The sequence below is a fragment of the Notechis scutatus genome, chromosome 1 (assembly GCF_049901735.1).
Source record: "Notechis scutatus isolate UNSWTSFEM ecotype Mainland chromosome 1, rNotScu1.2, whole genome shotgun sequence".
In the NCBI taxonomy this organism is placed as follows: Eukaryota; Metazoa; Chordata; class Lepidosauria; order Squamata; family Elapidae; genus Notechis; species Notechis scutatus.
Genome location: NC_142009.1, coordinates 339,358,570 through 339,381,955, shown reverse-complemented (window position 1 = coordinate 339,381,955; position 23,386 = coordinate 339,358,570). Strand labels below are relative to the sequence as shown.

Genomic DNA, 23,386 nt, shown 5'->3' with positions numbered 1-23,386 from the left:
TTTTGTCTGCATTGTCTCCAACAAAATTGAAACACCTGTCAGAGAAAGAGGAGATCCATCCATCTATGTCTGCTAGCTGCAAAGGGCCACCTTATAAGTGAGAGAAGAGGCATATAACATGTAATAGATAATAATAAATAATAACCCTTAATAAATAATAATAACCCTTCCTGCAAAATAAAATAAGGCTGAATGGACAGCCTTTTTGAAATAGAAAGCTTAGCAGAGAAGCTAAGCCTTTCAAACATGAGGAAATCAAATGAATATAAAAGTTTATTGCAATCTTAAAATCTCTACAAGAATCTGAACTCCTAACAGTTAAAGCAAATGGGTGGTAGATAAGAATCCAGGGAATTAAAGGTGGGCTGGATTGAGATCTCTTGTGGATGGGAAGGGGCTCAAAATTGATGATGCATTTGACCCCTTCCTCAGCCTCAGCCTGGTCCTCTCCTACAGAATGAGAGGAACCAACAACATACAAACATAAAATAGACATATGCAGAGGTGGTATTTAGCAGGTTCTGACCAGTTCTGGAGAACCGATAGCAGAAATGTTGAGTAGTTCAGAGAACCGGCAAATACCACCTCTGACTGGAGATTTTACAGTATCCTTCCCATGCCACGCCCACCAAGCCATGCCCACAGAACCAAAAAAAATTGTAAATCCCTCGGCTGGAAGGATTCCTGACTGATAGACCCATCCATCTTCTGAGGGTTTCAGTTTCAAGTGGAATAGAAAATTTGGCAATATTTCTCACACTGAAAGTCACAACAGTCACAAGTTTCCAGGGACTGGAGATGGCCTTTACTTTCCCGAGCAAACTGACCAGGCCAGCTGGAACTAAACAGATCCTAGTCTCTGGTTAACCTATCCTCAGGATGATCAAGAATGAAGGATGATTTTTCTTTTTTGATGCACCATAAAGTGTACACATCAAATATTCTATCACTACCCACATCATTTGTGGGTTGGCCAGAGCAAAAAAGAGACAATCATGTCACCTTTGGGAGAGTTAATGCTCATGGTAGAGATGCCCCTGAAATTCTTACACAAAAATCCTTAATTTCAGATGCAGCTCACTGTGACCCTTGCCCACAAGACGAATATCCCAAAAAGGACAAGGACCACTGCATTGCCAAGAAGATCCACTTCCTCAACTATCAAGAGACCCTGGGATACACTTTGGCTTTTCTAGCTCTTTTCCTTTCTCTGATCACATCTGCTGTCCTGGTGATTTTCCGTAAACATCATGACACACCTATTGTCAAGGCCAACAACCGAAATCTCACCTACATCCTCCTGGTCTCCCTCCTGCTCTACTTCCTCTGCTGCTTCCTCTTTATTGGTCAACCTGGGAAGATTACCTGTCTCTTACAACAATCTGCCTTTGCCATTCTCTTTGCCCTTGCAGTTTCCTCTGTGTTGGCAAAAACTGTCATGGTGGTTCTGGCCTTCATGGCCACCAAGCCAGGGAATAAGACAAGGAAACTCTTAGGAAAACCACTGACCAACTCCATTGTCTTTGCCTATCCCCTGGTCCAAGCACTTCATTGTGCCACCTGGCTGGTAATCTCTCCCCCATTTCTCAAGTTAGACTTCTACTCCTTGGTAGGAGAGACCATCTTGGAATATAATGAGGGCTCAGCTTCAATGTTTTATGCTTCCCTTGCCTACTTGGGTTTCCGTGGTCTTGTGAGCTTCACAGTGGCCTTTATGGCTAGGAAATTGCCTGACATTTTTGTTATAAATAAATTTTATTAAATTTACAATTAAAAAACATATCGACATTACATACACATAAGGGAAAAAAACAAAAACAAAAAACACTCGGTCTTACGAACCGGAAAGAGAAGAGAAGAAGAGATATAAAAGAAAGAAAGAAACAAAGAAAGAGAAAGAAAAAAAAGAAAAGGATACATTTAAAAACAGACAATATCCTTTTTGACATTCTGCAAGATCCAATTCTCCTACCTTAATTTGAGTACACACATCTTATCGATATCTATGCTTAAATTACCCATTGTCCATTAAGCAGTTTATCTCTGGAGTAACCAATTATACCAAGAGTTCCAATTATCGTAAAATGTTGAAGGCTCTTTGTTTTTCAGTGCTATAGTTAATTTATCCATTTCTGCACAATCACATATTTTCTGGATGACCATTTGTTCTGTAGGTGTATAGGGTGATTTCCAACCCTGGGCGAACGCTAATCTGGCCACAGTTAGGATATGAATTGTTACATATTTCATCTTTTTGGGTAAATGTTTATCGGAGATCCCTAGTAGGAAGAACTCTGGTTTGTATTCAATTTGTTCTTTGGTTATCTCCTCCAACCATTTTCTGATTTTTTGCCAATATTTCTGGGTTTCTTTGCAAGACCACCACATATGAAAGTAGGTTCCTTCTACTAGTTCCATTATTGCTTTATATAGTTCTGCCGGAATCCCATCTGGTCCTGGAGATTTGTTATTACTTTGATTCTCCGTTGCTGACTTCAATTCAGACCATGTAATATCTTTATTCAATAATTCTATCCATTCCTCTCCAATTACCTTGTCATTTGTCTCCTCTAAATAAGTTCTTATTTTATCTTCATTAACTTCCTCCTTTTTATATAATCTTTGAAAATAGTTATAAATGATATATTTTTTCTTCTCTATCTCATGTTGTAAGACGTCCTTCTCATCCATTAGTTGGTTTATCAATCTCTTTTCTTTCACTTTTTTAAGTTTATGGGATAACCATCTTCCTGGTTTATTTGCATGCTCAAAATAATTTTGTTTGGACCTTTTCAAGTTAATTTTTATTTTATCTTGTTCAAGTAAGTTCAATTTATGTTTAATTGTTATTAACTGATTTTGTGTTCTCTGGTTTTTAGGGGATTTTTGTAGTTGTATTTCTAATTCTTTAATTTGTTGTTGGAATTTATTTTGTTGGGCATGTATTCTTTTATTTCTCATGGCATTATAAGAGATTGTTGTTCCTCTTATAATTGCCTTCATTGTATCCCAAATATTTTGTTTCGTGGTTGCTTCATTATTATTTTCTTTTAGAAAATAATTTAATTCCTCTTTCAGCTTATTAATGTACTCTTCTTCGTTTATTAACTGCGTATTTAGTGTCCATTTTTTGTTTGTTTTTCTCCTATCTCTCCAAATTAATTGTATTGGGTTGTGGTCTGCCCATTCATTTGGCAGTATTTTAATTTCTTTTATTTCATTGGCCAATTCCCCATCCATCCAGGCCATATCTATTCTGGTCCAGATTTTGTGTGGATTTGAATAATATGTAAACTGTTTCTCTTCTGGGTTTAGTTTTCTCCATAAGTCTATTAAGTTTAATTCTTTCATCATGTCCTTACAGGGCATAGAAAATTCTCTTCTCCCTTTCTTGTTCTTATTCACATTACTATGGTCTTTTTGATGATCAGCAATGGAGTTGAAGTCGCCTATCATGCAGATATTCCTTTTTTCGAAACCTATTATTCTCTGATGAAGATCTTTAAAAAATTTCCCTTGTTCTTCATTTGGCGCGTGAGATTGCTACCAATAAAAATGTAATATGATTAATCCAAATTTGTATAACCAGAGTTCTTCCTTCCGGATCCGACCAGATTGGTTCTGCTTTTACATCATCTTTCACAAATATTGCAATTCCTTTCTTTTTATGTCTGTCTGCTGGTGCTGTAAAGAGTTTTCCAAGTTTCGGGCAAATTAAATATCTTTCATCCTTTTTCCTAATGTGTGTTTCTTGTAGGCATATTATGTCGGCGTTTTGTCTAATCAATTTAGTTAATATCCTTTTCCTTTTAGATGTTGAATTTAAACCATTTATATTAATGGAGAGAAGTTTCTTTCCTATCTCCATTTATCTAGGTCTGTTTAGTTTTTTGTCTAGTGATAATTCGGTTTTCTTCTTGCTGTTGTTGTGAGATTTCTCCCTGGTTGTGGTTTATCGTTCCCTAAATTTTGAGGAAGTCCTTCTTTTTGGTTTCTATGGCGATTACGATCATCCTGTGGTTTCCTTTTAGTTTCCCCCTTGGTGTATTGGTCATCTGTGCCTATTAGCTGATCATGAAAGTCTTGGGCCTGTTCTATAGTCTATTTTAATTTTTCTCTCTTTCCAAGTTATTAACATCCCTTCCGGAATTAGCCATTTAAAAGGAATTTCTTTTTTATTTAAATAATTGGCCAGAAATTTATAATCCTGTCTTATGACCCTCACTTTCCTTGGGATTTGTTTTAGGATCGTAATCTCTTTACCTCTATATGTTATTGTTTCTTCTCTGGACATTTTAAGAATTAGGTCTCTCACACACCTCCTTGTGAAACGAATATGAATTTCTCTCAGGCAGTTATGGCGTCTAGCATAACTTGTGCTGACCCTATACACCTCGTCAAATTCTTTGATTAGATCGTCTTTTCCCCCCCTAACCATTCAGCCAGTAGTTCTGCCATTAATTGTTCTAGTTCTTCATTTTTTGCTTCTGCCACATTTTGAAACCTTAAATATGCCGCTGCTTTATCCATTTCGAGGTGGACCAGGGAGTCTTCGGTTTCTCTAGTTACATTTCTAAATTCCTCCTCTATCCTTTCAAAATTTGTCTCCATCCGTTCTGTCCTACTCTCTATTTCTCTTATCTTAACTTCGTTTTTCTCCATAGCCTGTTGCAAGGACCCTATCTTATTCTCCACCTTAAGTAAATCTGCTTTCATTTCCACTTTAAGCTTTCCCATCTCATCTTTTAATTCACTAATGTCTTCTCTGGTTTCGTTATGATTCTTAATCATTATTTCTTGCATCTTAGACATTGCTTCTTGCAAGGATAGTAGGGTAGCTTGTATATTAATGTTAGAGACATTAGACTGTTTTTCCCCTATTAGAGATTCTTCAATGGTTTTTTGGATTGTTGGTGAAGCAGAAGTTAAAGTAGTCGTTAGGGTCGGGGTGGTCTTCTTTCCCGATTTCAAAGCCATAGTTGTTGTGGAGGTCATCTCTCTTAATATTTGTTTTTGCTGTTGCACTATATTGGATATATTGTCCCAGATCACCATTCAGTGTTTAACTCCTAAAATAAAAATTCTATTCTAATACTTCAATCAAATATATAAATAGGCAGTCTGTACACCTATATTATAAAAGGTTATCTAATAATATATAATAACCTTTATAATTAATTTATATACTGAATATCAATATTAATCACCAATAATACATCAAATCCAACCCAATTACTACTTTAAGAATTAATCTTAAGCATTCTAAGTAATCTAAATCAACACTATTTTTCACTCTTTGTTGTTACTATTTAAGACAATCAAATCAATTGTCACTGAAATCTATAAAGACAATATACCTTTTTTTCCCTTTGAGTAGGTAAATTTATCAGACTTTTTAAGGGGTTAAGATAGGAAGGAGAAAGGCTGAAAAAATGGGGAAAGAGAAGAGAGAAAAGTTTACCTTAATTTCAGGAAGTCAATAAGCAAGGGGCTAGAGGTTCAAATTGTAAAAATAGTGCCCAAGTAGTAATATTAAAGTATTACCAAATAGAAATTCCAACAAATAAAGGAATATGATAAGAAAAAAAATAAATGAACTTTGTAGTCAATCTTCAAGCTAAAGGTTTAAGTTTTGAGTTTCTTCCAAGCACTCCAGGGAGCGAGTGGTATAATGTGCTGACTAATCACAATAAGGAGTCAATCCTTCCCAGCCTTCCGTTGGTCTCTTCCTCCTTCCTCCTTTTCCTTCTTTCCCTTTCCCGGTTTTGAGTTCAATGTACAAATCTCCTTCACTTATTATTCCCTCCAAAATCCAATAGTCATCTCTTCTTGATTGCTTAACAATCTGTCTTCCCAACAGTATTAAATAAAGCCAATAATCCTATTGAGCTCTCAGAGTTAATAAGTCACTTTCAGTGCCACAGTTCTTCCTCCTCTTGTCACCTCCTTCTTCTCAAATATTGTCAAAAAGTTAGTCCCAAATACCAAATCACTCACAAATTCAAGTCTCCAATCTCCTGGTTTCCAACGTTCTTCCTCTCTCCCCAGGGGTTTCCCTTTCAAAAGCTGTAATCCACACATTCGCTCTAACAATCACGCCTTTCTGCTCGCAATTGTCACACTTTCGCTTTCAAGCTGCTTTTCTGGCCGCTTTTCTCTCCTGTTTCCACAAAGTGCTGCTCACAACCAGGAAGAGAAATCTCTCACACCACTGTCATTCTTCAATCTTCAATCTTCAATATTGTATTATGATCTTTCAACACCTTTTACTGCTCCGATCTTGCAGGCTGTCACTATCTTGCTTAGTCACCTCAGTGGCAGATCGGACTTTGGAGCCGCCATAAACTGGCAGCTAGCTCTTCCGTGCTGGGCTCAGGAGCTCTTCTCTTTGTTACCAGGGGGTTGCCTACCCCCACCCTGTAACTCGAGATTCTCCTATGCTGACACGAACCTCTCCGGGGTTCGTGTATCCCCTTGGGATTGCTCCAGATGCTAGAGAAGGTAACCGAAAACTGCAGCAGTCTTCTCCGCCTCTGCACGTCCCTGTCCTGCCACCGGAAGCCTCTGAAATTGCCTGACATTTTTAACGAAGCCAAGTTCATTACTTTCAGCATGCTGGTCTTTTGCTGCGTTTGGATCACCTTCCTCCCCACCTACCTGAGCACTAAAGGGAAGTCCATGGTGGCCATGGAGATCTTCTCCATTTTGGTCTGCGTCTGGTCTCTTGGCTTGCATCTTTTCCCCCAAATGCTACATTATTCTACCAAGGCCCAATCTAAATTGTCGAGCGATTATAATGAGACACAAAAATCTCTAAAACTTTTAGTTTGGTTTTGTGGCTTTTTGTATTTGACCTGATTTCTAAAATATCATGAAATGAAAAGATCATCTTTGTAAAACAATTGAAAATCAGATGATGTGGTTAATCAGAAAGTTTCTATTAATCAGGAACAATCACTCACATTTTTGTTTTTCATTAGTTCCATTTTTCCCCATTGAGGTTCTAGTGATGAATTTGGAAAATACACATAAATATTAAAGATATGGATATTCATTTCCACCAGGACAGTTGGCTTCTTTATTTCTTTTCATCAAAGGAATTTTTGGTATGTTGAATTTCATTCACTATCAGTGTTTTTAAGCATGTTCATTTTTTAGATCCCTGAGGCTTTGCTGATTTCTTACTAGCCTTTTCATTCAATCAATTATTAAACTTTTTTTAAAGGTAGAGTTTAAATGAACTACATTATTTTAGTTTTAATTAGTTGAGAGACATACTTTATTATTAAATAAGATCATATAAAGTAGACATTAATGATTATTTCATATCCTTGCTATTCTTATTAGTTAATTATTCTTTTCAATAATTATGAAGAAAGAGGGGGCACATCCAGTAGATTAAGAAAGGGATGAAGGATGGGTGAGAATAAATGACTAGTTTTGATTTGTTTGTTATTGAGAAGGGGGGAAGACAAGGTTGCATGATATTCTCTTGCTTGTTTAATAAATGTACACATCAAAGTACAGGAAATGCTTAGAAAGTAGTTATTTGGGAAACAAAATTGTAATATATGTGTAATATAAAGATGACAATATGTTGTCTACAATCTCAAATAATTTGCAACAAAGAATTATGTGTCCAACAAAGACAGCTGTGTTTAATGGAGAAATCAGCTTTCAGTACAAGGGTTTGAATTTATTAGGTATTTAAAGTCTGTTAGATTGTTTCACTCCAAAAGTCACTGGCTTTATTAAGCACTAATAAAGATCCATATTGAGTTAAACTTGCATCAGTTCTGGTTCTTCTATTGTGAAATCATCTTCCCTGGAATAAGGGATGGGTCAGCCACATTACAGGTTCCACCTAGATAGACAAAGTCTATGAGATTGGTAACATCAATCACTCATCAATGCAGTTAAGACACTTGAAAGCCTGGTGTTGTTTTTAATTTTGTATCACATGATTAATATTCTTAGAGTGGTTAGGAGTGGTTCAGTTCAGATGTGGTCCATAGTGTCCAGTCATTCATCCCCCAAATAACAAGCAAAACTGCTCCCTCACATGCACATTCAAGAGGCATTGTGATCCAATGTAGCTTTCATAGTTCTTTTTCTTTCTCGGATCACATGTCTTCTCTTCATAATTTTTATTAAACACCAGGAAAACCCAGATGTCAGAACACTAAAGTTTGGAAAATGTTTGCTTTTAAAATAGCAATAGCACTTAGACTTATATACCGCTACACGATGCTATGCAGTCCTCTCTAAGCAGTTTACAGAGTCAACTTATTGCCCCCAACAATCTGTGTCCTCATTCTTCCCATCTCGGAAGGATGGAGGGCTGAGTCAACCTTGAGCCTGGTGAGATTCAAACTGCCAAATTAGAGTCATCCAGCAGTCAGCAGAAGTAGCCTGCAGCAGAGGTGAGCTGCTATGTGTTTGCCCCGGTTCGAGCGAACCAGCAGCTAATTTTATCATTTTTAATTACCAGTTCAGCGAACCAGTAAATACCAACCCTGGATGGCCCTGCCCACCCCACTCCTCCCAGGAGTCCCACTCGGCCTGTTTTGTATGCCAGGTAAGTACAGGGCTCATGTGGAGGCTTGGGCAGAGCAAAAGATGAGCCTCTGGAGCCTGGGGAATGCGAAAAATGGGCTTCCCGCCATGGTGCAGGAGGCCAACTAGGCCATGCCCAGCCAGCAACTGGTCAGAGAACCAGTTGCTGAATTTTTTTAAAATTAATTTTTATTAATTTTCAATAAACAAACATACACAAACAAAACACAAAACATAAAAACATAAAACTTCTTTTTGGAAAGCGCCTTAGTCCCGGGTTACATCTTTTTATACAGACATAAATCAAATTCATGCTCACATTATATACCATTTCATATCTTATTTATCATTCTACATTTTCTATATAGCTTCTCCCCTCTTTTTACTCTCTTAATTCTATCTTATTTATTTCATCTCAGTTTAAATCATTATCCTTCTATCATTTGTCTGTTCTATTTCAATTATCTATTATCTTTTCTCATTAACACAAAATTTCTCCTGTAATCACTGATTGAAGTATGACGCCTTTATATCTTTCCCCTAAATTTAACACTTAAAATAATATATAGTTTCCATTCTGATTCTGCTTAGTACATTTTAAAGCTACATACTATGTTTTAAAATAGGAAAATGATAAGTTTATAATATAATTAAAACAATAATCCATAGCAAATTAAACTCTATCATTAAATCTTAAGCATTTTACACATTCCTTTTAATATTTTATCCCATTTTATAATAATATAATGTTCCAGTTTTCTAACATTATTTCAAATACAAATACAACAATACAGTCTTATGTACTTTTGCAGAATCTCTTTTAAAATTATATTTTTACCCATTATCTCTGAATAAATCCTGTTTCTTTACATCTTGTTTCAAACCTTTGTAACTTCTCTTCCTTTTTTCCTCTCCTTTCTTCTCCAGTCTAGCCTTTTTACCCCCCCCATCTCTTGATCTCCACCCTCTTAATCTCCACCCTCTTCTGTATTCCTCTTTTCTGTTGCTTTCTGACATTGTATCGATTTTTCACCTTATTTTTCCCTTTTTTGGTTGTTTTTTTAAGTCTTAAATTCTCCATTCTCTTTCCCCTCTTTCCCTTTTCTTCCCCAACTAAAGTTGTTTGTTCATTAAAGATGACTTCTTCTTCATCCCAGCCTTCTTGTTCTTGTAATTGCTGATAGGTAGAAATCGCCATTTCTAAAAAATGAAAAACAGATCCAGAAGAGCCCTTCCCTTCTTGTTCCTCTTCTTTTAGCTTTTTGAATTCCATTTTCAGTTCATCAACAAGTAATGCCATAGTGAAAAAGTTTTTAAAACAACCCAAAAGTTTTTAGTCTTTCAAATAATAATTTCCAAAGGTCCCAAAGTCACCAAGCAGTCCAAATACACACAGTCTGTTTCATTAAGCACTTTCTTCTTTTTATACTTTCTCTTCCTGGGGTACAATTCAATTGTAAAGTTCCAAAATGTATCTTTTAGAAGTCTTGTTACAATTTAACTCTAGTCTTATAAGTTCCAAGCAGCCTCCTCCAGCAAAAATCTTAATGTTAATTCTTTTCCTCTCCCTTCCCACTTATAGCAAAGAGTTAAAAAAAAATTTCTTTTTCAATGTTCAGAAATCTTTAATGTCCCCTTGGCTTTAACTTTCAAGTTTAATTACCTGCTGGTGCCAGAACGGGTTTTTCCAACTTCCTCCTGCATAGGTATTTTGTCATTTTTCCAGTTCTTAGCAAATACAATTCTAGCTGTTGTTAAAACATTTACAATCAAATATTTCAATTCTTTATTGTATATGTCTGGTATGACTCCCAATAAAAAGATCTCTGGTTTAAAGTCTATATGTTGTTTTATCATTTTTTCCAACCATGTGTGGATTTTAGTCCAATATTTCTTTGCGTCCGAACACGTCCACCACATATGGTAATATGAACCAGGTACCTGATGACATTTCCAGCATTTATCTGATTTATTCTTAAACATTCTCACAAGTCTAGTTGCAGTTTTTCCCATTTTATCAAATCTGTCGCAATCTGCTGTTTGAGTTAGTTATCTTAGTTAACATAGTTATCTTCCTTCAGTGTACTACATCTAGGTGTAATTTGTATCCCTAAATATTTAACCTTGTTTGTGACCTGTATTTTTTAAATTTCTTCCAACTCTTTCTTCTTGCTAACATATTCTTTGTTAATATCTTTGTTTTGTCTTTAATTATTCTCAAACCTGCTACTTTTCCATATTCTTCTATTTTTTCTATTAATTTGGGTGCTGTTTCCAATGGGTCTTCTAATATAAATACCAGGTCGTCTGCAAAAGCTTGCAATTTATATTCCTCCTTTTTAATTTTCATTCCTTTTATTTCTCTTTCTTCTCTAATATTCCTGTTCAACACTTCCAATATTAACACAAACAGCAGAGGCGACAATGGATAGTCTTGCCTTGTCCCTTTTCTTATATCTATGGATTCTGTTAATTCTCCATTCACCATCAACTTTGCAGTTTGTTCATGGTATATTGTTTCAATGGCTTGGATAAATTTTTTACCAAAGCCCATTTGTATCAATTGCAGTAAAATAAATCGCTAACTCACATCGTCAAAGGCTTTTTGTGCATCTAGAAATATCAAGGCCATTTGCTTCTCAGGGTGTGCTTCATAATATTCCAGAATATCCAAAATAATTCTCACACTGTCTTTGATTTGTCTCTTTGGCAGAAATCCATTTTGATCAGTATGAATAAAATTATTTAAGTATCTTTTTAGTCTTTCTGCCAAAATTGAAGCAAAGATTTTATAGTCTGAGTTCAATAGAGATATAGGTCTATAATTTTTAACTTGCTGCATGTCTGGACCTTCCTTCTGTATAAGTGTCATGTATGCTTCTGACCATGTTTTTGGTATTCTTTTCTTCAACATAACTTCATTCATAACTTCTAAAAGATGAAGATTCAGTATTTCCTGAAAAGTCTTGTAAAATTCCGCTTGCAAACCATCTGAATCTGGTGCTTTCCCAACATTCTGTTTTTTTAAGGCTCCTGTTAATTCCACCATTTTTATATTTCCTTCTAACATTGTTTCAATATTTTTAGGTATCTGAGGTAGGTTCGCTTTCTGTAGATATTGCTTAGTTTTTTCTTCTTGAATATTCTCTTGAAAGTATAGTTTTCCATAGTAGTCTTGTATATATTTTTTCTTCTCCTCATTTCCATAGCAAACCTCTCCTTCCTTATTTATTAATTGACTAATCCTTCTTGCTTCTCTTTCCTTTCTCAGTTTATAAGCTAGCCATCTGCCTGGTTTGTTTGCATCTTCAAAGTAATTCCGTTTGGCAAGCAAATTTTATGGGACAGACTGAGCTAGCCAATGGCAGATAGATAGATTTCTGAATGAATCTGTGATTCAGTGAACAACTCAATCTGCCTACCTGCTTTGCCTGATTGTGGGTAAAAGTTGCTCTTTTTTAAAAATAAAAAAATCAATATTTACATGCATGGTGTGTTGCGAGTTAATTTTGTGAGTTTGCTTGCAAGCAAACTTTATGTGACAGACTGAGCTAGCCAATGGCAGATAGCTAGATCTCTGAATGAATCTGTGATTCTGTGAGCAACTCCATCTGCCTGCCTGCTTTGCTTGATTTTGGGTAAAAGTTGCTCTTTTTTATAAAAAATTCAATATTAATATAAATATTTATAATATTTACATACAAGCCATGCCCAGCCAGTTACATGAACACTAAGCCACACCCACAAATTAGGCCACACCCACAGAACCAGTTAGTGGTCCCTGGGATCTAAAATTATGAGTTTGGTGGTCCCTGAGGTCCAAAAGGTTGGCGACCCCTGGACTAGAAGAACTCCAAGGACCCTTCCAACTCTGTTATTCTATTATCTACAGAAAAACCGACATCTGCCAGAATGTGGAGGAACACCCCCGATGGGCTGTACCGGGAACTGTTTAGCATGGCAGGCAGAGGGAGGCATTGCTGAAAGCAATGTATGTGGAATTATTCTAACACATCAGCTAACATGGATGTATTTTAACTTTTGCCTGGGGGGTGCTTTATGTTCATTTATTGGACTGACTGTTTGAGCATCTGGCTATTTGTGTTATGGACTAATTGGCCATTGCCTGGGGATTAATCTGGGCTTGCTCATGGCTGCCTTTAGTTGGGACAGTTATAAAGCTGGGTGAAGAGAACAGCTGAGGGAAGGCAAATAAAACCCTCCATAAACCACACAGATGGGTGAGTGAGTGGGACATCCCCATTAACCCTCAGACCAAACTCCATCTGTATACAGTTGCTCTGTTTTATCTAGGCTCAACATCCAATTTCACCCTGACTCTCAAGTAAAGCTGGTCTGTGAACTAACAACAAGAGACCCAACATAATTTCCCCTTTCTGATGTGCAAAAAATAAATAAATCTAGTGCTAAATGTGGAGGATAATTGCTTTTCCTTGCAATTATCAGAAGAGCAATAATTCTTAATGTATCCCCTGTAGATTTCTCACAAATCTTCAAAGACAAAAGCTGTTTTAAACAATATGCTCTTAGTTCTTAAAATGGGAGCAGGACATGTAATCTTAAGCATGTCTTGCAAATAGCTAATTCCTGGGTTTGGCCAGACTCACCTGCCCTCTTTGGTCACAGCCCAAACCGAGATAAGATGGTGGATATAAATTTGTCCTTAAGGCCATCAAGGTGGCACAGTCAGTTTCTATTGTGCTAAAGCTCTGGTGAGATTTTAAGTGCTACCTGCAATTCAGCTTCTGCACAAACCTTGATTTCTGATCTAGGAGGGAAGGTGACAAGAATGGCTGGGCTGCTTCTCTTGCTGCTGCTCTTCAGGCTCCTTCCCTCACCTGCTGCTAAGAGGATTCCGGCTGAATATGTGTTGACAACCCCTTTCCAGATTCAGGAAAAATTGAACTATTACAGGTCTGGTGAACTCATTATTGGAGGGAATTTTCTCCTGACATCCATGGTTTCATCCAACATCCCAGACTTTCAAAAACAGCCAACTTTGCGTCATCTTAAACTTGTGTAAGTTTGAATAGAATAGAATAGAATAGAATAGAATAGAATAGAATAGAATAGAATAGAATAGAATAGAATAGAATAGAATAGAATTCTTTATTGGCCAAATGTGACTGGACACACAAGGAATTTGTCTTTGGTGCAAATGCTCTCAGTATACATAAAAGAAAAGATACATTCATAAAGAGTCAAGAATCATCAGGTACTTAATGATAGTCAAAGGGTAGCATAGCATAGCATAGCATAGCATAGCATAGCATAGCATAGAATATAATTCTTTATTGGCCAAGTGTGATTAGACACACAGGAATTTGTCTTTGGTGCAGAAGCTCTCAGTGTACATAAAAGAAAAGATACATTCGTCCATAGTCAAGAATCATACTGTAAGGTACAACACAATAATAGTCATAGGGTACAATAAGTAATCAAATCATACTAGGAAACAGTCAATAAAAATCATTAGGAGACAAGCAACAAAGTTATAGTCATACAGTCATAAGTGGGAAGAGATGGATGGAAGGAAGGAAGGGAAGATTGATAGTAACAGTAATGCAGATTTAGTAAATAGTTGGACAGTGTTGAGGGAATTATTTTTTTAGCAGAGTGATGGCGTTTGGGAAAAACTGTCCTTGGGTCTAGTTGTTCTGATAGAGAAAAGATACAGATACCTGTTTGCTTTGTTTTGGATTCAGGACCAACTCTCAGAAACACTTGTTCTGTTCATGTATCTAATGTCCTCCATCAATTTATTTTGTCATGCTTATATAGCATATATTGGAGGTGGTGACCCTCAAGAGCTGTATGCAATGAAATTTTATTTTAATGTATGCCTATTAGTGTACATTTAAAGTGATAATAAAGTTATCCGAAGTTCTAATGTCCTGGAGGCTTTTAAGAAGAAACAGGTCATTCACTTGTCTGGAATGGTGTAGGTCTCTTGTTTGCTGCAGGGGGTTGGACTAGATGACTTCAAGATCCCTCCCAACTCTGTTATTCTGTTAGTTGGAAGGTACATTGGAGGTCTTCAAATCCAACCTGCTGCTTAGATAGGAAACACTACACCATTTCAGACAAATGGTTGTCCAATTTCTTCTTAAAAACTTCCAGTATTGGAGTCCCTACAATTTCTGGAGGTAAGTTCTTTTACAGATTCATTGTTCTAACTTCAGAAATTCCTCCTTAGTACTAGGTTGCTTCTTTTCTGGATTAGTTTTGGAATCACTCATGAATAATGGCTTTCAGGAAATATATGCTGTGACTCCAGTTTGTGCTCAACAATGGTTACCAGATCAGAAGACGCTGTTCCAAGAGAGAACTAAATTGGTTAGGATGTTAAGAGAAGCAATTGGAAAGGATGTATCATAATAGAACTAGAAGGATATTGAAGGTCTTCAAGTCCAGCCTACTCAAGCAGGAAACCATATACTGTTTCCGATAAGTAACTGTCCAGTCTTTTCTTAAAAACATCCAGTGATGGAGCACCCACGATTTCCAGTGGTAAGCTGTTCCACTGGTTAATTTTCCTCACTGTTAGGAAATAACTTCTTATTCCAAATTGATTCTCTCCCATTGTTTCCTGTCCTGCTATCTGGTAATTTGGAGAATAGATTGACCCCCTCTTCTTTGAGGCAGCCCCTCAAATCCTGGAATACTGCTAACATGTCACCCCTACTCTTTCTTACAGACACCGGAGCAAACTGAAGAAATGAGGAACGACAGAGGGGTATAAAATGGTCTCTGATATGGACAGATTTCTCTTTTTTTTCATTTTTCATAAAGCCATCCAAGCTTCATCAAGGACCTTTGTTTAGAAATTAGGCAAATCTAATACCACTCTATAAAGCCTAAGTAAGACCACACCTAGAGTACTGCATCCAGTTTTGCTCACAACATTATAAAAAGATGTTAAGACTCTAGAAAAAGTGCAGAGAAGAGCAACCAGAATGATTAGGGGACTGGAAACTAAAACATATTAAGAATGGTTACAGGAACTAGGCTTCGCTAGTTTAGTGAAGAGAAGGACTAGGGGAGACATGATAGCAGTGTTTCAATATTTGAGGGGCTGCCACAGAGAGGAGGAAGGGGTCAAGCTATTTTCTAAGGCAACCAAAGGCCAGACAAAGAATAATGGATGGAAACTGAACAAGGAGAGATTTAACCTGGAAATAAGGAGAAACTTTCTGACAGTGAGAACAATCAACTAATTGAACAGCTTGCCTTCAGAAGTTGTGGGAGCTTCATCCCTTGAGACTTTCAAGAAGAGATTGGATTTCCATTTGTCAGAAATGGTGTAGGGTCTCCTGCTTGGATAAGGGCTTGGATTAAATGACCGACAAGGTCCCTTCCAACTCTGTTAACCTGTTAAATCCAATCAATTGATTGAATGAATGAATGCATTCTTTATTGGCCAAGTGTGATTAGACACGCAAGGAATTTGTCTTGGTGCATATACTCTCAGTGTACATAAAAAGGTACATTTATCAAATATAATAAGGTACAACATTTAATATAGTCATAGGGTACAAATAAGCAATCAAATCGTAGTAGGAAACAGTCAATATAAATTGTAAGGCTTCCTGCTCCACAGTACGTTAAAAAAGGCAATCTCTAGTAGTACACACATTTTCTTGTAACATTTTCTCACATTTTTTTCCATTCTAGATTTATAGCCAAGAACTACCAGCACTTCATGGCCTTAGTCTTTGCAGTCACAGAGATCAACAAGAGTTTGGTTCTGCTGCCCAACATCACCCTTGGATTCAATATCTATAGCAATTTCCAAACTGAGATGTCAATTTCCTCAAACAGCCTCTCCCTGCTCTCCACACGAGGCCGAATGGTTCCTAGTTATAAATGTGACAGGAAGGACACTTTGCTCTCTGTCGTTGGAGGTCTCAACTCCAAATCTTCTCGGCTGATGGCCTCCATCTTCAGCATCTTTAAGGTCCCAAAGGTAAGGAGGCTTCAATGGATGCAGCATGGAGTAGACAAACAACAGAAACAAACCCAGAAGCCAAAAATAATGGGAGGGGGGGAAATAGAAGGAGGATGTGCCTCAGAGAATCTATACTAGAGTTGAATTCATGTTTGTATTTTATTTGTCAAGACATATTTTGATTTAATCTCAAAAGATATTGATATGTTCTTGAAGCTTTGCCCTTGCCAACAGGAATTCTTTCCTAACTTATTTTCCATAAAAGCAAAACATTTTTAATGAATTTGATTCTCTCGGGGCAATTGATTTGAATTTGTTCCTTTGACTTCTGTCATGTCACAACTAGGCAAAATATGTAATTGGTGGTTCTTCCTTAGAAGGGAACGATCTTAAGATCACAAAGTCACTGAACGTGATTCATGGGGCAAGACAGGGCACATTGAATTCCCCTTAAATCTCCATAAAACTTTATCAAGAGTCCGTCTCTCTCCAGCTTGGTGTTGACTTTAAGTTCTCTCATGAAGACAGCATAGTTTATCCTTCCTTCTTCCGAGTTAACCCTAGTGAGTTTCCTCAGTATGTGGGTTTAGTCCATCTGCTCCTGCATTTCCAGTGGAACTGGGTTGGACTTCTGGCCCCTGAAGATGACAATGGAGAACATTTCATCTCATCTCTGATGCCATTGCTCAAGGAGAAGGAGATCTGCCTGGCCTTCTCTGAAAAGTTGAAGTCAGATGTCTTTGCTACTACAGAGTCAAAATTGCTTCATGTTTTCAAGATGTGGTCTAAAGCTGAAGTTATTATTCTGTTTGGAGATTCCAGTAGCAGTGCAAATGTACAGGTAGTTGTGTATGGTCATGAAGTAATGAGAAACAAACCATTTCAGAAAGTTTGGATCCTGACTTCCCATTGGAAACTTAATGTGGTGGGATCTAAAAACATATTGCAATTTATAAAGCCCTTCCATGGGGCTTTGCATTTTAGGCATCACATGGGAGATGTCTCAGATTTCAACCATTTCCTCCTGTCTTTAAATCCTTGGAACCCACAAGGGGATCTTTTTCTCTCTCCATGGTGGGAAAGGGTCTTTGGCTGCATGATTCACAAACCAGGATTGAGCCCTAAAACGGGGAAAAAAGCATGCACAGGAAAGGAGAATTTAGAGAACGTCCCGACTTACATCTTTGAGAAACGCATGACAAGTGAAAGTTACAATATCTACAATGCCATTTATGCTGTGGCACATGCATTTCATGCAATGTATGGATCAATAACCCAACCAATAATGAAGAGGGTTGGAAAGAAGATTGCAAATGTCCAGTCATGGCAGGTAATTTCTATGACTTTTTATCCAGTCTACGGATCCTTAGAGAGGAAGCTTTCCATACATCTGTTCTGTCCTACACCTCCCCCAAAAGCACTGAATCAATTCTGAGTCCCAGCAAAAAAACTCTTTTTTTTACATTAATGTGAATTTATTTCATTCACAGTCAGCCAACAGATTGGCAAACAGTTTTGCGAAGGTATACTAATGAGCTCAGACCTTTATCAATCCTGGAACACTGCATAGTAAATAGTTCCACACTCAGTGCTGGTAGGGAAGGGCTGGGTTATTCAGACAAATATCACGAGGTTGGAACACAGAAGCAAATGAATGAGCGAGTTGTTTCCTGCAAAAGCCCCCTCCCGTTTTGCTTCTCTTTAATCCTAATGGGAGGGGCCATTCATTTGTCTGTCTGTGGCCTTACTCCCACGACAACCCTGAGTTCTTAATTGTGCCTTTCTTTTAGCAGCTCTGCACATGCGCAGGCTGGGAAATGGTTCCAGAAGCTCCCCTGCCTCACTGCTGTCTGAGCCCAAAGGCAGCTGATGATTGCCAGCCTACCCTGGTCCCATCTCTGCCACTGATGCAGAGCCCTTATCTGAGGCTTCCTCAGCCTCCAGGAATGGCCTGGCTTCCTCCCCAACTTCTTCACTACTGTCTGACTCTGCCGCCAGCTCTGCCAGCCACTGATGGGCCACAACAACATCCATTTCTTGAATTACTGATTAAATATCTGTATTGTGAGAAGGCAGGTTGCCCATAAAATGGCCAACAGCTCTTTAAGATCTCTCCCTAATCAGCACAGCAACTGGTGGCTATAAAACTGAGCAGAGAGGCAGCTAAGGATGAGGTATTGTGATTGGTGTGGGGATTGTCTGGGGAAATAAACCAGCCTGAAGCAGTCTAAAGTGGGTAGAAAAAATGCTGTTCTTCAGCAGTAGGACTTACAAGAAGTAATAGTTTGAGGAACAGTTAAGGAGGTGTAGAAGAAGTGGGAAAGAATGGAGTACTGAACAGTGAGTACTCTCTCTTGAGTGCTTGTATGGATGCCAAGGGACTTGTGTGGTTGTGTTGGCTCTTTTGGGTTTAACCCACTCATTTGGGTATATGTAACAGAACCTTTGACAAAATGGTGGCAGAGTGGGGTATCCAAAAAGTCAGCATATCCAAAAAGTTAGGGGCATTCCAAAAGTTGGGATATACAAAAAGAGGAGAATTGCATAAAAAATATGGGATATCTAACACAGAACAGCATCCACATAAGTGGAGACAACTTACACTGAAGAAATGTAGCCCAGTTCCAAATAGGCCATGGCCCAGTAGTGGGCTGTGACTTGGGGGTTGGAGACCCCTGGCCCAGAGCCAGAAGACAATCTAAGTGACTTTGTGCAAGATATTTCAGGGGAGTCTTTTTGGGCACATTTCCAGTTTCCTCAGTGTGTAGCCTAAGTCCAACCTCAAAAAGACACTCAGAATAACAGAGTTGGAAGGGACTTTAAAGGTCTTCTAGCCCAATCTCCCTACTTGAGAAGGAGACCCTATGCCCTTCCAGGTAAATGGCAGTCCAATCTCTTCTTTAAAAACCTCCAGTGTTGAAGCACCCACAAGTTCTGGAGGCAAACTTCCACTGATTAATTTTCAGTAACTGTCAGGAAGTTTTTCTTTAGTTCTTGGTTGGATTTCTCCTTGATAAGTTTCCATCTATTACTTATTGTAACTCGATTAAACTTAAATGGTTTTTGTATCTTTGGCTTAGCATCTTGGGTGACCGAACCACATTTGTTCACTTTGCCATTTGTAGTGCTGCTCTTTTGATTGTATCAAAACAACTTCAATACACACAGGAAGAATTGAATTGCTCCACTAGGTTCCTGGTCTGAAATTCATCAGACCAGGGGTGAGCTTTAAATAATTTAATGACTGGTTCTATGCCCAGTTGCTGGGTGGGCATGGCCATGGTGGGTGTGGCCTAGTCAGCCTCCTGCACCACACTGGAAGAAAAAACGGGCCACAGGGGGCCCATTTTCACCATCCCCGGGCTCCGGATGCTCCCTGGAGGCCAGAAATGGGCCTGTTTCAGGCATTTAGGACCCTCCAGGAGGCCCATTTTTGCCCCCTCTGAGCCTCCACACAGTCCCTGCATTTACCTGTGATCCAAAACAGGCAACATAGGGACTCCTGGGCAGGGCGGGGTGGGTGGGGCAAGCCAGTTGTTGGAACTACTGGTTTGCTGAACTGGTATGAACTGGTTGAAGTGCACCCCTGCATCAGATGTTTATCAGACAAAGGCTAAACATTAGACCTCTCTGGACAGTGAAATGACAAACCTTCCTTTCACATGCCCTCCCCCACTCCGCATACTCTCTGGTCAGACCTGATTGTCAGATAGGGAAAGTCAGTAGAATTGGAACCAATTCTATCACTGTTCTGATAGAAATTATTTAATCATTCCCCAAGTCCTTGATCCAAAGTAAACATTTAAAAATGTACATCCCAGGAATACAACCACATAATACATTTTGTAGTATGCATTACAATTTTTGTGTTTAGGTATAAGTAAAAGTGGATTTGAAGAAACCATCATACGAATGCATAAATAGACAATTTTTTACTGTTGGGGAAAAAGTCAAATATTTGTTGTTAGTCCTGATTACTCAAATCTCTACCAAGGCAACTCTTGTGTCTTATACATATACATATCTCCTAATATGATGGCCATCACAGAATGATAGAAGCCATGATGTCCTTCGGCAAACTATTCCAATTTCTGTAGAACTCTTTTCTTTCAGATTCTTGCCTATTTGAAGAATGTCCAGTTCAACAACAGTGTTGGAAATGAAGTCTCCTTCTCAGAAAATGGATTGGGATCAGCTCAATATGATCTTCTCAACTGGATTCTCTGCCCCAATCAATCTTTTTCCCCCATAAAAGTTGGGCAAATCCATCCCAGGGCTCCCTCAGGCCAGGATTTCACCATTAACAAAGATGCAATCATCTGGGCCACAAAGGTGAGCTAGAAGGAAATGTAATTTCATGGAACTATTCATTTTCTCCTGGGGTTGCAGAACATCCTACCAACTGAACAACAGGTCTATTGAATCAGAAAACATGGCTGCTATTTGGTGAATAAAAACCGCTTTGCATGTAGCACATTTGCATTCTGATTTGTGTCAATCCACAAACGGTTGGGATTAGGAAGAACTTCTGCTTGAACCCCAAAATGCAATCAGAGGCAGAAACAGTATTTCTAGGGACTGTTCTGTTCAAATAGATCATCATATTTTTTTTGCTTTCCTTTACATGTGGAGGTCCCAGTTCCAATCTCCAGCATCCATTTTGTGGATTAGGAATGGCACTGGCTAGAGTCTTGCATGAGCTGTTCTTGGTTTCTGGTAAACCCTGGTGAAACCATCTTCTTTTGGAGACATACTGAAGATGGAAATAGGATTCTGGAGAGCAATAAATAAAGCCTATCCATTGCTTAGTCATCTTAAGCATTTCTGCTTTCTCTTTAAGGAAGTGCCCTTTGCCAGGTGTGGCAGGAAGAGGTGCCATGCAGGAGAGAGGAGAAATGTTCCAGAGGGAGAACAGGTTTGCTGCTACCAATGTAACCCTTGTCCAGAAGGCACCATTTCTAATCAGACAGGTAGAGAAGACTTCAAAAGTAGATCTTTCAGGATTAAGCCACCTATTCAATTGACCAAAATATTTATTGTTGTTCTTGTCATTTTTGGCAAGATTGACATGGTTCCAAGCATTCATGTTTTTCAGCAGAACCTTTCAGTTTATTTATTTAAACTCTCCTACCTCCATGAATAATGTAGTCAGACACAAGGCAGCTGACACCAACAAATTTAGCTTGTGCATTGAGTACCACACAAATGATGAATAGCAGGACAAAATGTTTGAATCAAAATGTGTTGAGTACCAAATTCAATGAGTTTCAAACCAGTTGAGTACCAAGATACCACTGTAGCAGGCTTCCTGGAGGAAAGATCTAAGAGACTTCTGGGGGTTCCAGTATAAACATCACTATTACAGTTTACAGTTGACAATCTCTCATACTGAAAGCCACAGTAATTATGAAAATTCCTTGTGACTGGAGAGGGTATTTTTCCCTCTACAGCAAACTGACCAGAACAGCTCAAATTGAACAGATAATTATCTCTAGCAAGGTCATCATGAAGGTTGATTTGCCTTTTGGATGCACCATAAAGTACACAGCGAGTCATTCCATCATTATATTTGTGAGTGGGCCACAGTAGAAAGGGGACATTCATGTCATCCCAGAGGGAGGGATGATACTCATGGCAGATGTGCTTGAAATACTTTAGACAAGGACTCTTGATTTCAGATTCAGCCCACTGTGATCCTTGCCCAGAAGACCAATTTCCCAAGAAGCACAAGGACCACTGCATTGCCAAGAAGACCCACTTCCTTGCCTTTGAAGAGACCCTGGGATACACTTTAGTATCTTTAGCTTTGTCTCTCTCTGTGATCACATCTGCAGTCCTGGCAACTTTCCTTCATCATCGTGACACTCCAATTGTCAAGGCCAACAATCGAGATCTCACCTACATTCTCCTGGTCTCCCTCCTGCTCTGCTTCCTCTGCTCCTTCCTTTTCATTGGTCAACCTGGGAAGCTCACTTGTCTCTTTCGACAAACTGCCTTTGCCATTGTCTTTTCCCTTGCAATGTCCTCTGTGTTGGCAAAGACTGTCATGGTGGTTCTGGCTTTCATGGCCACCAAACCAGGAAACAAGACAAGGAAACTCTTAGGAAAACCATTGACCAATTCCATTGTCATAGTTTGTCCCTTGGTTCAAGTACTTCTTTGTGCCATCTGGCTGGTAACCTCTCCCCCATTTCCCAACTTGGACTTTCATTCCATATTTGGAGAGGCCATCTTGGAATGTAATGAAGGCTCAGCTTCAATGTTTTACACTGTCCTTGCCTACCTGGGTTTTTTAGCCCTCATCAGTTTTACGGTATCATTTCTAGCTAGGAAATTACCTGACAGCTTTAATGAAGCCAAGTTCATCACTTTCAGTATGCTGGTCTTTTGCAGTGTTTGGATTACTTTCCTCCCCACCTACTTGAGCACCAAAGGGAAGTCCATGGTGGCTGTGGAGATCTTCTCCATCTTGGCTTCTGGAGCTGCTCTCTTGGTTTGCATTTTTTCCCCCAAATGCTACATTATCCTATTGAGACCCAACCTTAATTGCAGAGAAAATATCATAAGAAATAAGAATTTCTAATTCATTCATGGATAGACCACATTTATATTTATTATTCAGGACTCTTTATAATGTAATAAGATTTTAGTATATGTGGTTTTATATGTAGTTTTACATGTAATGAGATGTATCTTTTAAAGCCTTCTTGGGCTTTGTTGCTATTATCATTAAAAAAATCTTGATACTCTTGTCATGTGAGGCAGAAAAAAATCTAATTGGATTTTTAAGAGGAGCTTTAAAAACACTTGAATTTTGCAAAGGGGCATATTGTACATATGTCAGTGAGTAACTTGTGGTTG

General features: G+C 38.3%; 1 pseudogene; it reads left to right on the top strand.

Annotated features, from left to right (window-relative positions):
• Window positions 1-16,858: 16,858 nt before the first annotated feature.
• Window positions 16,859-23,108, top strand: LOC113427190 (vomeronasal type-2 receptor 26-like; annotated as a pseudogene).
• The last annotated feature ends 278 nt before the right edge of the window (window positions 23,109-23,386 follow it).